Below are 16284 nucleotides of genomic sequence, written 5' to 3' on the forward strand. Positions count from 1 at the left end.
GGAACTTTGGGCCTTCGTACATTCCGTGTTTACAAAATTTTAGTTTGTTGCGTTTTGCGAACGTCAATCCGTTTTGGGGCTAATGAATTTTTGTTTTGTACAAACAAGGTGTTTTTTTTATTATTTAATTCAATATCTTAGGACTTTACTAATTATCTTTGAAATAGACCCAGAAAACTAATATTGATCTAAAAAAAAAAAAAAAAGTAGTTGGACACCTACAAAAAAAAAAATTACGATAAATCGTCTTTCTATTTTTGTCCGCCCATTTTTGCCCATACCTAATATATATATAAAATATATATATATAATAATTTCAATCCAAATTCATTTAGAAAAATAACTAGAAAAAATTGGTATTATTTTTTAAAATTATTAATTTAGACAAATACGGATGCGTTGTTTGATTGTGCAAAACTCTAGCTTGGGGCGAGGGAGCTAATTTTTTTTTTTTTTTTTTTTTTTTGCACAAACAAGGTATATATATATATATATATATATATTAATTTAATAACTTAAGACTTTACTTTATTAATTATCTTTGAAATAGTCATAGAAAGCTAATATTTATCTTTCAAGGGATTCTTAAAAAGAATTTCTTTAACTAATAAATTTAACTGAAATTGTCAGTTTCGTTTGTCAGTTTCTGACGACGCCGTAAATACATTTTTCAGAATAACTTTTCCAATATCTCCATTTTTAATATTTGATAAACTGCACAAGCACCAGATTAACTTTAGGCTTTAATCTTTCAAACACAATAAAAATAATCAGGAAACAAATAGTAAATAAATATATAAATAAAAAAATAAATAAAAATACGAAAAGGCTGCTTAAAAAACTATCAATCCCCCCCCACTAAATTGTACGTGCAACGAATTAAACAATTAATAAAGATGAAACTTGTAATCTGTTCTCTCTCATGTAAATATTAAAATGTTAAATAAAATAATACTAATTTTATACTAATTTTATTTTAAATAGATCGGTTCTATTTCGAAATGATTTCTTTTTTTTTATTTTCCTCTTCAATTTTGTTTTCTGCGAACTTGCTCTTCCGTTCGTCATCTTGAATGTTAAGTTGAGCTTGTAAAGTCCATCACATTTGAAAAATCTTTTCATTTATAAAAGCAGATAAAGTTAATCCAAAACAGATTATAAAACAAAAACGTAAGTATTACTACATGAATTTAGTTTCGATTTTTGCACATTTGCAGAATACGTTAAAAATGTAAGGGAGATAACTACATTTACTAAGCGAATAATCCTAATGAAAATGTTGATTTATTGTTGAAAATTTTCATTGGCGATTGTTTTTTCTTTTCAATCTTGACTTAAATGTAAAAAGAAAAAAATAATTTTATATATTTTAAATATTTTTAACTAATGTTGTTTTTTCGTTCACCAAAGGGGGAAAAAAGCTATAAATCTTAAATGGTTTTCATTGTTTAATGGTTTTTGTTTTTATGTTGTTTTTTTTTAATTTTCTTAGTGGATTATTATCCCTAATCTATTATTTTATTTTCAATACTTGAACATAAAAAAAAAAAAATTAATGGTCTAGAATCTGACGTAAAGCAATAAAAAAAACTCTAAAAAAAATCTTTACAATGAAAACTTTTTTAGTTTTTCAGGTGTGCTTGAAACAAATATATATTTCAAAAGTGGCGCAAGGAATTGGATTTCTAAAAGTGGGAATCACTTTTTTTAAATAAATTTATTTATTTATTAATTTTATGTAAAATGAGCGGTACTAGTGCACTTATTGATCTATGCTGAAATAATAATCTTATTTTTAGAAAGCCATTTTGAACATGGGGAGAGGGTTTTTTTGTACCTGTTCTGTACTTAAACTTACAATTAAATAAAATAAAAAAGATATCATAAAACTTTAATTAAACTTGAAAATATTATTCTTAAAATAGCACGGATCAATAAGTGCACTAGCACCAAATGAGCACTCACATTCAGGCCACACGGTGATAATGTGGGGGGGGAGCCTGAAAGCCGTTTTGGTAAATTGTCACTTACTTTTGACCTTAACAATCAGATGACGATTTCTATAGTTTTTTGTATGCTGAAAATGAATATCCCATTAAACTTGCAGAAATGGTCACCACTGATAACATAAGGACTGACAAATATATGTTTTCTATTCTTTAATGTCTTAGGGCTTTATTGAAAGATGAAATTAGAAAAAAAATTATCTCCATTCACTAGTTTGCCATAAAGTGGGTGCTCATTTTACGTTAAATTCATAATAAAAAGTGATACCCCACTTTTAAAAAAAATTACATTTTTCAAATCTATTTCAAAACTATTTCTCTGTGCCACTGTTAAAGCATATATTCGTTTTCAGCACTCCCCAAAACTTATAAAAATGGTAATCATAAAAGTTGTTTATGGGAGGAGGGAGGTTGAAAGATTCTAGACATTGACCAGAACAACTTCTTTATTGTTTACAATGAAAACAGTTATGAATATTAAATGATTTTCACTGGTCTAAAGTAAAAAAACAAAATGGTCGACGCATGCATGAAAGTGGTATGCTCCTGTGTACTTGTCACTAATCTACCAGATTATCAAAAAAATTTCAATATTTACAATTTTTAAGTTGTGCTTTGTTTCTAATACAACATTCTAGTAAATCGATCATCCATTTTGAAAACATCGACTTTTTAGCCAATTTTGCGAATTTAGCCATTTTTAGCCTTTTTTATATTTAGTCGTTTTCTCCTTTCTTTAATTAACTGTTTGTATTCTCGTCTAGTGGTTTCAATATGAGGGATCGATGTATTAGAAACTTTACACACGTAAATGTACCAAAGAGTTTTTCTGTTAATTTATTTGGAAATGCAGTTATCAAATTTTCTGTTCGTTTGTTTAAAGAATGCTGATAATTAAAGAAACGTATGTTGTATTTTTAATTTTTCTCAAAAATACATTCAACTACAACTACAATTACAAACAACTTTGACTAAATTAAAAAATAATCATGATTTTTAAACAAATTACAATATTAAGGTTCTGATTTTTTTAGATGAGGAATAATTGTTTGTATTATTTAAATTATTAAGACTACTGTTCTCATCTTGAGTGTTATTTATTGTGCAAACATTGTAAAAATAACATTTAAGATGAGAACAATAGTCCAAATAATCCAAACGATACAAACAAATCACAACATTTTTTATTATTTTAATTGGAATTCATTGAGATGAGCAGTATTTATTAATTTTATTTATTGCGGACAATTATCGCTATCTTTTATTAGTTGTTTCAGGACGTTTCGGCCAAGTATTCCTCTGGCCTTTGTCAGTTAGTAACCGCGACGGATAGAAACTGAATCTCCTGACTGCATTCACTGCAATTACTGGCTTCCGTAGTTGTTGTCGTCTCACCACGTTTTGGGCTGGCCGGCTTTGGGTAGGATTGAAACGCTGTCTTCAGACAATCATCACCTGGAACTGTAGAGATTCAACTGCTCCACTTCAGCAAAATCTCTTGAGGTATTTTTATTCCCTTCAATTTTTTTTCTCTTTTGTTCATCATTCATGGTAATCTCGATAATGTTACCAGTCACACTACACTTAGTTATTTTGCAGCTCCTTCTCAAGTATATATGCAGATGCTGGTGTTTTAATGTAATTCTTATTGCTAACTGAATTTTCTGTGCTAACTGAACTATTGATGAAATATAGACATAATCTTCCAGAGCGATATACTCATTGAATATTCTTATTACTCCTAAATCAAAGTACATCCTAATCAATTTTTCTTAAGTTGTGGTTTAGTATGACCCTTGTGTTGAGATGCTCTGGAAGAAAGAAGTCCTTGTGGATAGACTGACTTCCTATCCCTAATCTTAATCGAACAAACCCTTCTACAATTAATATGGACATCATTAGCTGTTCTTAAACTAACGTTTTTATCACAATTAGGTTTCTGTCTGATGGCTTTAAAAATTTTATTACTGACACCTCTGCTCCCCTATCCAACAGAGTGCTATAATTCTCTCCCTGAATTCTTATTGAAAAGGAATTTGATGCGCCCATATTACCAACTATGTGCATTGATGCCCTTGTTCCATTTATAAGGCATCACAGGAATGGAGTGCTCACGTTTGCTTGGATATGCTTCCTGCAGAATCTCTGTATATGGCCCACCTCACCACAATAACTAATATCTAGTTATCTACCTGCCTATTTACTTCTCTAGTTTTATGTACTAGTCCCTTACTTTCTAATTGGTTTCCTCTTTTACGTCTGTCTCCGTATTTTGAGGACTGACTGGGCCCATAGCCTCAACTAGAATCCACTGCCTCATGTGACAAACCTCTATGGGATTTTTTTCATACTCCTGCCTTATGTCGAGCCAGATCTTCCATTTAACTTTTGCTAGGGCCTTCTGATATGTTTCCTCATCTACTACTCCGGTCACCCTGAAATACCACTAGACATCATTAATCCACCTCCTTTTTTCCACTGTCTCTTATTTTCCTAAAACGAGATTTCCCTCTTATTTATTTTTATTGTTATTGACACCACTGCCTTTTTTTCAATAGTGAAGTCAATCCCTGCACAAAATTTGAAAATAGATACTCCTCCATTATAACAACATTGCCACTGACGAAAGAACAAAATAATAATACCACTCCAAATCAAACTCTTGTGTCTTTTATTTTCCATGTTATGCTACATGGGGTTTACATCATTAAGACTCTAATAACACTCTATATATCTTTAAATATGTAGCCAGTATCAACACTTCAATCCTCACAATCCTCACAATGTAAAGAAAATAACAGTCTGTTTCCGAAAACACCGAGCAAAATCAATACATACTAATAACAATATAATAACAATACATATTAAAATGAGGTGGAAAGTTTAAGAAAAACCCTTCATCAGAGAGCAAGACACAAGATGTTTCCAGATAGTCAAATTGCTTCTGAATACTGCCTTTATGTTATAGAGACCACAGTTTGTATACCATATAAGAATGAATTGACAAAAAATATTGAAATAATCTGTAATCTATAAAACGTCATAGTATTCAAGAGTGGTACGACTCCTCAGAAACACGTGTGTGTCAAGCGGTTTATTGGAAATTATACAAATGTGAGCCATGTCACTCACAGTAAGGTTAGCAAAACATTGGAGAGATTGAAAAACTAGTTATGACGGAATATATATGGATGTAAAATGCAAGGCATCTACCCTTATGGAATGAAATAAAATTATAAATAAAGAAGAACAATAAAGAGTAATCTGGCTTAAGGAAACCATATATATTCTGGGTGATGATCAATTACTAAGCCTAGTATAGTATTTAACACAATATGGGAACCATTAATAATAAAAATATAGTAATAAGTAGTAAAAAGTTTCTATACATCCGTATATATAGTGGCGGCAAAAAGAAAGTCCGCACTTGTATTTTTTTCAAAAACTGCAAAGTTAAGCTAAATTGCATGTAACTGTTTAAACCTTATACCTCATTTGAATCATCTTTTATTCCTCTATAATTTTACCTGTTCATATTCGACTTTTAATTGAAATATGCTAGTGTTCATATCAATTTAAAAAATAACAAAATCGAGAAGTCAAAAAACTCTGCAGCAAAAAATGAGCTTTAACTTTTAGGCATCTAAACATCTGTAATGGTAATTTTTGTCGTTTCAGATTATACAACGTTACATTTAATCCATATGCTTCGACTTTCTCTTTGTGATCTCCACCTTTTTGGTTTATCTAATAAAGTAATTGGCACTAATCCTATGTGCATAGTTGCAAGGTGGTAGAGGTTCAGTTTTAATGTGGGCGTTATTAGTGCCAATTGTCCAGGTCCTATATTTCGCTTTCAAGGTCGAATTAATTCGCCTAAGTACATTAATATGTTAACTGAGCATTTTCTACACTACTTTGGCCAGAATTTGAATGAAAATACCATCTTCATGCAGAATAATGCTTCATTCACACAACTGGCAATGTTAAGATGTTCCTTGAAGAGAATGATATTCCGTGTTTGGATTGACTGCAGAATCTCCAGACCTCAATCCTATCAAAAACGTATGGTATTACATCAAGCAACAGCGACACAATGATGAGATTTGAAATCTGAAAAAAAAAACTTTGTACAGAGTATTGCCACAGAATAATTCAAAGAAAACCCCCAAAATTGCAGACTGTCAATGCTATGCTACTAAATATTAACTAGTTCATTGTGTTTATGTTGTATTTGTGTTGGATTAATGTTCTAAAATTATATTAAAATACAATTTTCAATTGCACCGAGTTTCTTTTTACCTTCCTGATCAGAAGTTACTTTTTAAAATTGACACGAACACTAGAATATGTCAATTAGAAGTCAAATATGAAACATGTATGAAAAACACTCGTCTAGCTAAAACAACTATCAATAATTTCCCCAACTCTTTATCCGTGCTTAAACTTAAATGTACATTCCATGAACAAAGCTTCTTTCTTAGAACTGCAGGCCTGTGGTACTCTCTTTCATTTGCTTGCTTTCCAGTTGACTACAATTTAGTCGTCTTCAAGTCCAACATAAACAAATTCTTGTTGAACCGTCCCCTTAAGTAATTCAATTTACCAAATTTCCACTACTAACGATTAACATCCCATTGACTACTGCATACTCATTGACCCTTATACTCGAGTGGCCTCTGGGCTTTGATAAGTGTATGTAAAATAAAACAACAAAAAATTATAGAGGTATAAAAGGTGAATTAGAAGTTATATTTAATTTAGCTAAAATTTTTGGTTTTGAAAAATTACAAGTGCGGACTTTTTTGGTGTCACTCACTATATATATATATATATATATATATATATATATATATATATATATATAATGTGTGTATGTATAGGTGTAGTAAAAAATATTGATAACATTTGGAAACAAAATAGTTCCTAAATTATCTGCAAAAACCCATGGTCATATAGTCAGAGAACTTGGTGAAATCTTAAAATTTCAAATTAGATTTTTACGAAAGGAGAATCAAAATACGAGTAATCAATGTGAAAATTTTAGTTCAATATTTTACAATAGAAACAAGTTAATTTTGTTAACCAACAAGTATTGCATAAAACTATGCTCATTTTATTTTGAATTTAATAAATGTTGTGGATATTTTTAATGAAAATAAACAATAAATTCAATTTTACCACATGAATTTTATTTTTTCATATTTATTGAATATTTCCAGAATTTGAAACAATAAAAAGAACTCCAGTAATAGATGCAGCACCTTTCTTCATTGTTAACTGAAAACATTTTAAAATAATTCTAAATTCCTTCATAGAAATTCTCCAAAGTTGAAACCTATCAGCTTATTATCATACACTCAATTCAATATACTTTTTGCGGATCAGATGCAATCAAACATGGGAGACAAACGACATTCTTGTGAAGTATGTGGGTCTTCTTTTGCATCAAAGTCATATTTGTTGATTCATATGAAGAAACATACAGGAGAGAAGTCACATTTATGCGAAGTATGTAGTTCTTCTTTTGCATGGAAGTCAGGCTTGTTAAGTCATATGAAAAAACATACAGGAGAGAAACCACATTCATGTGAAGTTTGTGGTTCTTCTTTTGCATGGAAGTCAAGTTTGTTGGATCATATGAAAACACACACGGGAGTGAAAGCACATTCATGTGAAGTATGTGGTTCTTCTTTTGCACAGAAGTCAAATATGTTGGCTCATATGAAAAGACATACTGGAGACAAACCACATTCTTGTGAAGTATGTGGTTCTTCTTTTGCACAGAAATCAACTTTGTTAAATCATATAAAAGCACATATGGGAGAGAAACCACATTCTTGTGAAGTATGTGGTTCTTCTTTTGTACATAAGTCAAATTTGTTGTCTCATATGAAAACACATACGGGGGACAAGCCACATTCCTGTGAAGTATGTGGTTTTTCTTTTGCCTATAAGTCACGTTTGTTGATCCATATGAAAACACATACAGGAGAGAAACCACATTCTTGTGAAGTATGTTGTTCTTCTTTTGCACAAAAGTCTACTTTGTTTCAGCATATTAAAACACATACGGGAGAGAAACCACATTCATGTGAAGTATGTGATTCTGCTTTTACACAGAAGTCAAGTTTGTTAACTCATATGAAAACACATACGGGAGAGAAACCACATTCTTGTAAAGTATGTGGTTCTTCTTTTGCACAGAAGTCAAATTTGTCGACTCATATAAAAACACATACGGGAGAGAAACCACATGTTTGCGGAATATGTGGTTCTTCTTTTGCACAGAAGTCAAATTTGTCGACTCATATGAAAAGACATACAGGAAAGAAACTTAAGTTGAAGTAAGTGTCCCTAATGTTCCTGGCCTTAACAGAGCAGATAGGGAGAAAATGAAAAAAAAAAAAAGAGAAAGAAACTTAAGTTGAAGTAAGCGTCTCTAATGTTCCTGGCCTTAACAGAGCAGATAGGGAGAAAATAACAAAATACCAAGAACTTATTACAATATGAGAAGAAACTGGAATCTTAAGAAGGTATCAATCATACCAGTCGTTATAAGAGTTAAACCACATTCTTGTTAAGTATGTGGTTTGGCTCTTGCACAGAAATCGAATCGGTTGAGTCATAAAACACATGTGGGAGACTAACTACATTCTTCTTATGTGTTTCTTCTTTTGAACAGAAGTCAGATGCATTGCGTCATATCTTAATACATTCGGGAAACAATATCTGATGATCTTCCAATATCCATACCACAAAACGGTATACCAGCATCACGAAACAGGAGCCAGCTTGACAGCTTCTATCAAAAAACCGGCCAACCGTTTTTGTCAAGACTGTTTTTGTCAAGTTCACAAGGGAGCCATATGTATGCAAAAACATACGGAAGAAAAAAGATCATTAAAGAACATTCAAATATCTATGTATTTCATATAGAGTTAAAAAGGGATCCATATACTTAGCAGACCAACTGCAAAAGAGATTCAAACAATTCCAATGTCATATAGAGTTCACAAGGGAGCCATATGTAGGGAGCCCCTTGATTTCTGAGAACATTGACTAAAGAATGTCACACAAAAAGACAAAAGTTTATGAAATATATTAACTTGCCTAATAAAAAATCTTAAGAAATATTTAAACACAATGCATAGAAGACCAAACTTGTTCAATTAAGCGATCACTGGGATAATAACTATTCATATGAATTCATATCAGAATATATTAACTTGCCTCATAAAAAATCTTAAGAAATATTTAAACACAATGCATAGAAGACCAAACTTGTTCAATTAAGCGATCACTGGGATAATAACTATTCATATGAATTCATATCAGAATATATTAACTTGCCTAATAAAAAATCTTAAGAAATATTTAAACACAATGCATAGAAGACCAAACTTGTTCAATTAAGCGATCACTGGGATAATAACTATTCATATGAATTCATATCAGAATATATTAACTTGCCTAATAAAAAATCTTAAGAAATATTTAAACACAATGCATAGAAGACCAAACTTGTTCAATTAAGCGATCACTGGGATAATAACTATTCATATGAATTCATATCAGAATATATTAACTTGCCTAATAAAAAATCTTAAGAAATATTTAAACACAATGCATAGAAGACCAAACTTGTTCAATTAAGCGATCACTGGGATAATAACTATTCATATGAATTCATATCAGAATATATTAACTTGCCTAATAAAAAATCTTAAGAAATATTTAAACACAATGCATAGAAGACCAAACTTGTTCAATTAAGCGATCACTGGGATAATAACTATTCATATGAATTCATATCAGAATATATTAACTTGCCTAATAAAAAATCTTAAGAAATATTTAAACACAATGCATAGAAGACCAAACTTGTTCAATTAAGCGATCACTGGGATAATAACTATTCATATGAATTCATATCAGAATATATTAACTTGCCTAATAAAAAATCTTAAGAAATATTTAAACACAATGCATAGAAGACCAAACGTGTTCAATTAAGCGATCACTGGGATAATAACTATTCATATGAATTCATATCAGAATATATTAACTTGCCTAATAAAAAATCTTAAGAAATATTTAAACACAATGCATAGAAGACCAAACTTGTTCAATTAAGCGATCACTGGGATAATAACTATTCATATGAATTCATATCAGAATATATTAACTTGCCTAATAAAAAATCTTAAGAAATATTTAAACACAATGCATAGAAGACGAAACTTGTTCAATTAAGCGATCACTGGGATAATAACTATTCATATGAATTCATATCAGAATATATTAACTTGCCTAATAAAAAATCTTAAGAAATATTTAAACACAATGCATAGAAGACCAAACTTGTTCAATTAAGCGATCACTGGGATAATAACTATTCATATGAATTCATATCAGAATATATTAACTTGCCTAATAAAAAATCTTAAGAAATATTTAAACACAATGCATAGAAGACGAAACTTGTTCAATTAAGCGATCACTGGGATAATAACTATTCATATGAATTCATATCAGAATATATTAACTTGCCTAATAAAAAATCTTAAGAAATATTTAAACACAATGCATAGAAGACCAAACTTGTTCAATTAAGCGATCACTGGGATAATAACTATTCATATGAATTCATATCAGAATATATTAACTTGCCTAATAAAAAATCTTAAGAAATATTTAAACACAATGCATAGAAGACCAAACTTGTTCAATTAAGCGATCACTGGGATAATAACTATTCATATGAATTCATATCAGAATATATTAACTTGCCTAATAAAAAATCTTAAGAAATATTTAAACACAATGCATAGAAGACCAAACTTGTTCAATTAAGCGATCACTGGGATAATAACTATTCATATGAATTCATATCAGAATATATTAACTTGCCTAATAAAAAATCTTAAGAAATATTTAAACACAATGCATAGAAGACCAAACTTGTTCAATTAAGCGATCACTGGGATAATAACTATTCATATGAATTCATATCAGAATATATTAACTTGCCTAATAAAAAATCTTAAGAAATATTTAAACACAATGCATAGAAGACCAAACTTGTTCAATTAAGCGATCACTGGGATAATAACTATTCATATGAATTCATATCAGAATAAAATCAAGTGAGGATCTTTAAAAACTAACTTATATGCTTAACAGTTTATCAGGTAAATTCCACACTCTGTTGGCAAACTTCCAAATCAAAACACTTTGTTCTCAAAATACACTTGTCATAACTTCCGGCTCCACAACTCAACACTTTGTTGCTAATCATCACCATAGAAATATCTGGACCATCACATTCTGCATAGCTTTCCTGACCATTTTAGTTTTTTTTGTTTCCTCCAAAATAAAATAATAAAAACTGAAAATATTTTTGTATTGTTTGATATTTTGTGAATGTCTGTCATCTGTTTTTATTAATTTTCTATTTCTATGAAATCAGCTTATATGAGAAATTAGACCAAGGCATTAAGTATTGAACGCCTGTCATAACATCAATTTTATAGCATCTGGTTGTATGTTCCATCCGCAATGAGAATTAAAATTATAAAATTTGAAAAAGTAAAAAATATTGTTATATGTGTGTTTGTATTATTGTGTTAAAAATTGTGTTCCAAATCTGTGTTAATAATTTTCTTTAAAAAACAAAGTTTTTATTCTCATTAAAACCACCTGAAAATGTTTGAAATAACTTAAGTGTTAAATGGAGCCTGTCAAGTGTCATGCAGTGATCGATTGTCTTATTTGAAATCACACACACCACAGGAAACTTTTGATGAAATTAAAAGAAGCGATGCCACATCATGTTATTTGTGTAAAAACGTTGACATTGTGAATTTCAATATGTCATGAAATCTGTAGCAGCAGCAGGAGCAGCACTCAGGTCTGGTTGCCTTTCATCTGTGATTGATGAGGCAGCTGTAAACCATGGTGAAAGCTCAGTTGATACATTGGGAGCACTTGGACTCACCACATCCAAAAAATATAACACGTGTCTACTAAATGTCTGGCATCTGTTTTTATTAATTTTCTATTTCTATTAAATCAGCTTATATGAGAAATTAGACCAAGGCATTAAGTATTGAACGTCTGTCATAACAGTAATTTTATAGCATCTGGTTGTACGTTCCATTCACAACGAGAATTAAAATACGTGTCATTGATGAGGCAATTGTGAACCATGGTACAAACCCAGTTGATACATTGGGGGCACTTGGACTCACCACATCCAAAAAATATAACGATGCAGCCTGTTGTTGGCAACGTCATGCTCGCATTCTTCTATGACTACAATTACAGGAGCTTATTATTATTATACAGCACAATTATGTTGACACACTGATTCCCACCACATCACCGATGTTAAGAAATTATGAGACTGGCCAGTACCAGATGGGTGACCATTTGGAAAGGCTAGGTGCTGTATGTACTGTGCCGGATCATTAGGTGTATCAGAAGTTTGGGGGAATTTTTGACACCCCTAACACGAAACTGCGAATAAAATATAAATAAACTCATAATTTCTCTTTTAAAACTGGGTTGTTTATTTTTTAATGGATTGTACTTCCAAAATAAACTATTAAAGTTGTATAAAAAGTAATAGAAATATTATTTTTTATTAAAAAAAAAAACAGTAATGAAATCAATTGAATTTTAAGAGTTAAGTATTTGTCAATTTTTAAACTTTAAAAATCTATCCAAATTTTTCTACTCATTCAATTTGTACGATATTTTCAGGGTCAATGTGAAATTTTATGCTCTTTCCAATAATCCGATTATAATATTTTAGACAAACGTTTTTTTTATTCACGCCTCCCCATTTTGAAATATCTATGAAAAAGTAAATAATTAATTTACTCACCAATCATTTATATATCGCAAATTGAAGATAAAAGATCAATAAATAATATATTCAAATTTAAAACAAAAAAGTTTTTTATATAAATTTACCTACAAAGTCAGCAGTTTAAAAACTTAGAAAAACACGTTTTTTTAATGAAACATTGGTCCTTTCTCCTTTAACTGAAAAAACATTAGGGCTTGAATTACATTTTTAAGTAGTTATAAGCTTGGAAAGACAGGGGGTCGAATTAATTCACGCCCCCATTTTGAAATGTCTATTAAAAAGTAAATAATTTACTCACCAAAGTTTTATATATCACAAATTTAAGATAAAAGATCAATAAATAATATAATCAAATTTAAAACAAAAAAATGTTTTTTATAAATTTTCCTGTAAAGTCAGAAGTTTAAAGTCTTTTTTTTTAAACCACGTTGTTTATGTCCGAGAGTTTACATTTTAAACATTGAACAAAGGCGGGTAACTCCCACCGATGCAAGTGACATAATAGCCCTTTGTGCCAGCTTTTGTCAAAGGCCTTACATATATCAAGGGCTACAGATTCACTCACCTTCCATGGTAAATGCGTTCAGAAATGACTGTTGTCATCTCATTCTGTTGTCAATTTTTGTGTACTGTCAGGTTAGAGGAAGAGTGTTGAGTAAAGGGCCGATTTTGATACTAAGTATGACTGTAACCACTGTGTATGTACACAGTGGTAACAGTGTCAGAAATCGCCATTAAAAATGCGTGATAAAAACTTGAATAATTCGACCTATCTTCTGAAGCTTATAACTACTTGAAAAATATAATTCAAACCCTATTTTTTCAATTAAAGGAACAAGAAAAAATATATATAAGTTCATAGAAAATAATGCAATATTTGTTTTTTTAAATCGGTTTTCTTTAAAAAAAGATTTAAAGAAAATCAACGAATTTTTACTTACTCCGATAATATATATACATTTCAAAAAATCACATGCCTATAAAAAATACTAATCAATGGGTACTTCCATTCTTTAAGAATTTATCCATATTTATATTTTATATTCCATTTACTTTTTAAATAAAAATATTTTTAAGCAAGGATTAAAAAAACGCGACATCAGATGTTTTTCATAGTTGAAATAAAGGGATGTATGCTTTTTAAGTTAACATCTTCGGTGGCTTTAAGCGCCAGAATTAATGTCTCTTTCTATTGCGTGCTGTAAACAAAAGTTAGGTAAATATGGGACACTGTAGGTGTAAAATGATCCCATTTCACTCATCAGTTTTGCCGTAAAAATACACCGATTGTGATTTTATTTCTTTATTTTATTTCAATATAACAAGATTATAAAAAAATTCAACTTGTTTTTTTTTTATTTTAAACTTTGGATTTACAGGTAAATTTGCAAATAACGGTTCTTTTTTGTTTTAAATTAGCTGATTTTATTGATCTTTTCTTTTCAAGTTGTGATATATAAATTTGAGGTGAGAAAATTATTTTCATTTTAATAGACATTTTGAAATGGGGGAATGAATAGAAAACGCTTGTCTAGAATATTATATTTGGTTTATTGGAAAGAGCATAAAATTTCACAATGAACCTGAAAATATCTAAAAACGAAACCAATAGAAAAATTTTGATTGATTTTTAAAGTGAAAAATTTGAAAAAAATTTAACTCGTAAAATTCAATTGATTTAATTACATTAAAAATGGCTGCATGAACGCACACATGCACTTTGTGAACACTGTATTTTAAAGCATAAAAAATATTTTTATTATTTTTTAAACAACTTTAATACTTTATTTTGGAAGTATATTTCATAAAGAAAATAAACAACCCACTTTAAAAAGAGAAATTATTAGTTTTTTTATATATTTTATTCGCAGTTTTGTGTAAGGGGTGTCAAAATTTCAGATACACCTAACATAGTGGTCCATTTACATAAATAATAATAATAATAATAATAATAATAATAATAATAATAATAATAATAATGTTGACACACCCAATGATTAACATAGGTGGATGAGTGAGATATATAAAGGTATCAATCACCAATACCGGGAGAGTCTGCAACGACCGCCAAATAGGCAAGACGCCTATGTTGCCTCCACTAAGACATGCAACACGTCACCTGCCTGAATATCTCCAACTGAAGTATATCTGAATACATGTAAATATGTATATAACTTTTCTTCCTAATATATTATTGTTATACCTTTACTTTCCGTGTTCTTGGTAATTATTTGTGCAGACACAACAGTGGCGACGGGAATTCGAAAAAAAGGCTTACGCGAGATGAAATCTACTATTAAAACACAAGAGCAGCGTCCAAAATTCAAAAAAAAGACTATGCAGGATAAAATCTACTAGTATACACAACAGTGGCGTCAAGTATTCGAAAAAAGATTTACGCAGGATAAAATCCACTATTAAACACAACAGTCGCCTCGAGAATTCGAAAAAAGACTTACACAGAATAAAATCCACTATTAAACACAACAGCCGGCTCGAGAATTCGAAAAAAGACTTACGCGGGAAAATACTTACTCGAGAAAGATTAAAAAAAAACGTACTCGAGAATTCACTGTTAGACCCAGCAACAGTATTCGAAAAATAATTTACACGGAAAGATATTCACGGTCGAAAAAAACAAAACCAAACCAAACGGAAGAAACTACAAAATTGTCGAACGAGATATTTGAACTGGATACTTGAAAGCAAAATACCAATAACCATTTCAAAGTGACTACGAAAGTCAAAGAAAAAATGAGGGTGTTTTTGCTAGTAAAGCGTGAACTAAATTATGTCTTGAAAGAGAAAAGTGACTAGAAAAGTCAAAGAAAAAAAGGTGTCTTTGCTAGTACACCATGAACTAATTTATGCAAATTGTCTTGAAGGAGAAAAGTGATATTTTTTTATCTGTACCAAGAAAGGATTGTTTTTTTTTTTAAAGAATTCTTGTACATAATCAAAACTTACCGGATGAAGAGAAAAATAAAATACATTTTTTTATCCCTCAATAGAAAAAGGGAAAAAGAAAGGGTCAACGCAAAAAATATCAATAGAGTTCGGTTGACACACACACACACACACACACACACACACACACACACACACAAACACACACACACACACACACAAAAAGCGAACCTAAAAACGGTTGTTCGTAGTTATTGTAAAAAGTGACTCAGTAAAATAGACTGATTGTTCCAATCTTTGGAAAAAAAACAAGATGGAGGAATTTGCTAAAATATTGACACAGTTCATGCAGAATCAGCAGATCATACAAAAAAAAAAACGGCAAGCACTATACGCAGAAAGAGATGAAAGACAAAATGAACGACTCATAAAATGCCTAGAAAGGCAGGAAGAAAGGTTCGCGCAGATGCAATTTGAACAGAAAGGACTATTAGA

General features: G+C 30.2%; 1 long non-coding RNA gene across 1 annotated transcript; it reads left to right on the top strand.

The window, feature by feature from the left end:
• Positions 1 to 1068: 1068 nt before the first annotated feature.
• Positions 1069 to 10139, top strand: LOC145270941 (uncharacterized). The gene is made up of 3 exons (XR_013865624.1): positions 1069 to 1170; positions 3275 to 3509; positions 7229 to 10139. It is a non-coding gene; the product is annotated as an uncharacterized LOC145270941 (long non-coding RNA).
• The last annotated feature ends 6145 nt before the right edge of the window (positions 10140 to 16284 follow it).

The sequence above is a fragment of the Euprymna scolopes genome, chromosome 46, assembly GCF_053919585.1.
Source record: "Euprymna scolopes isolate OS-2025 chromosome 46, ASM5391958v1, whole genome shotgun sequence".
Classification (NCBI taxonomy): Eukaryota; Metazoa; Mollusca; class Cephalopoda; order Sepiida; family Sepiolidae; genus Euprymna; species Euprymna scolopes.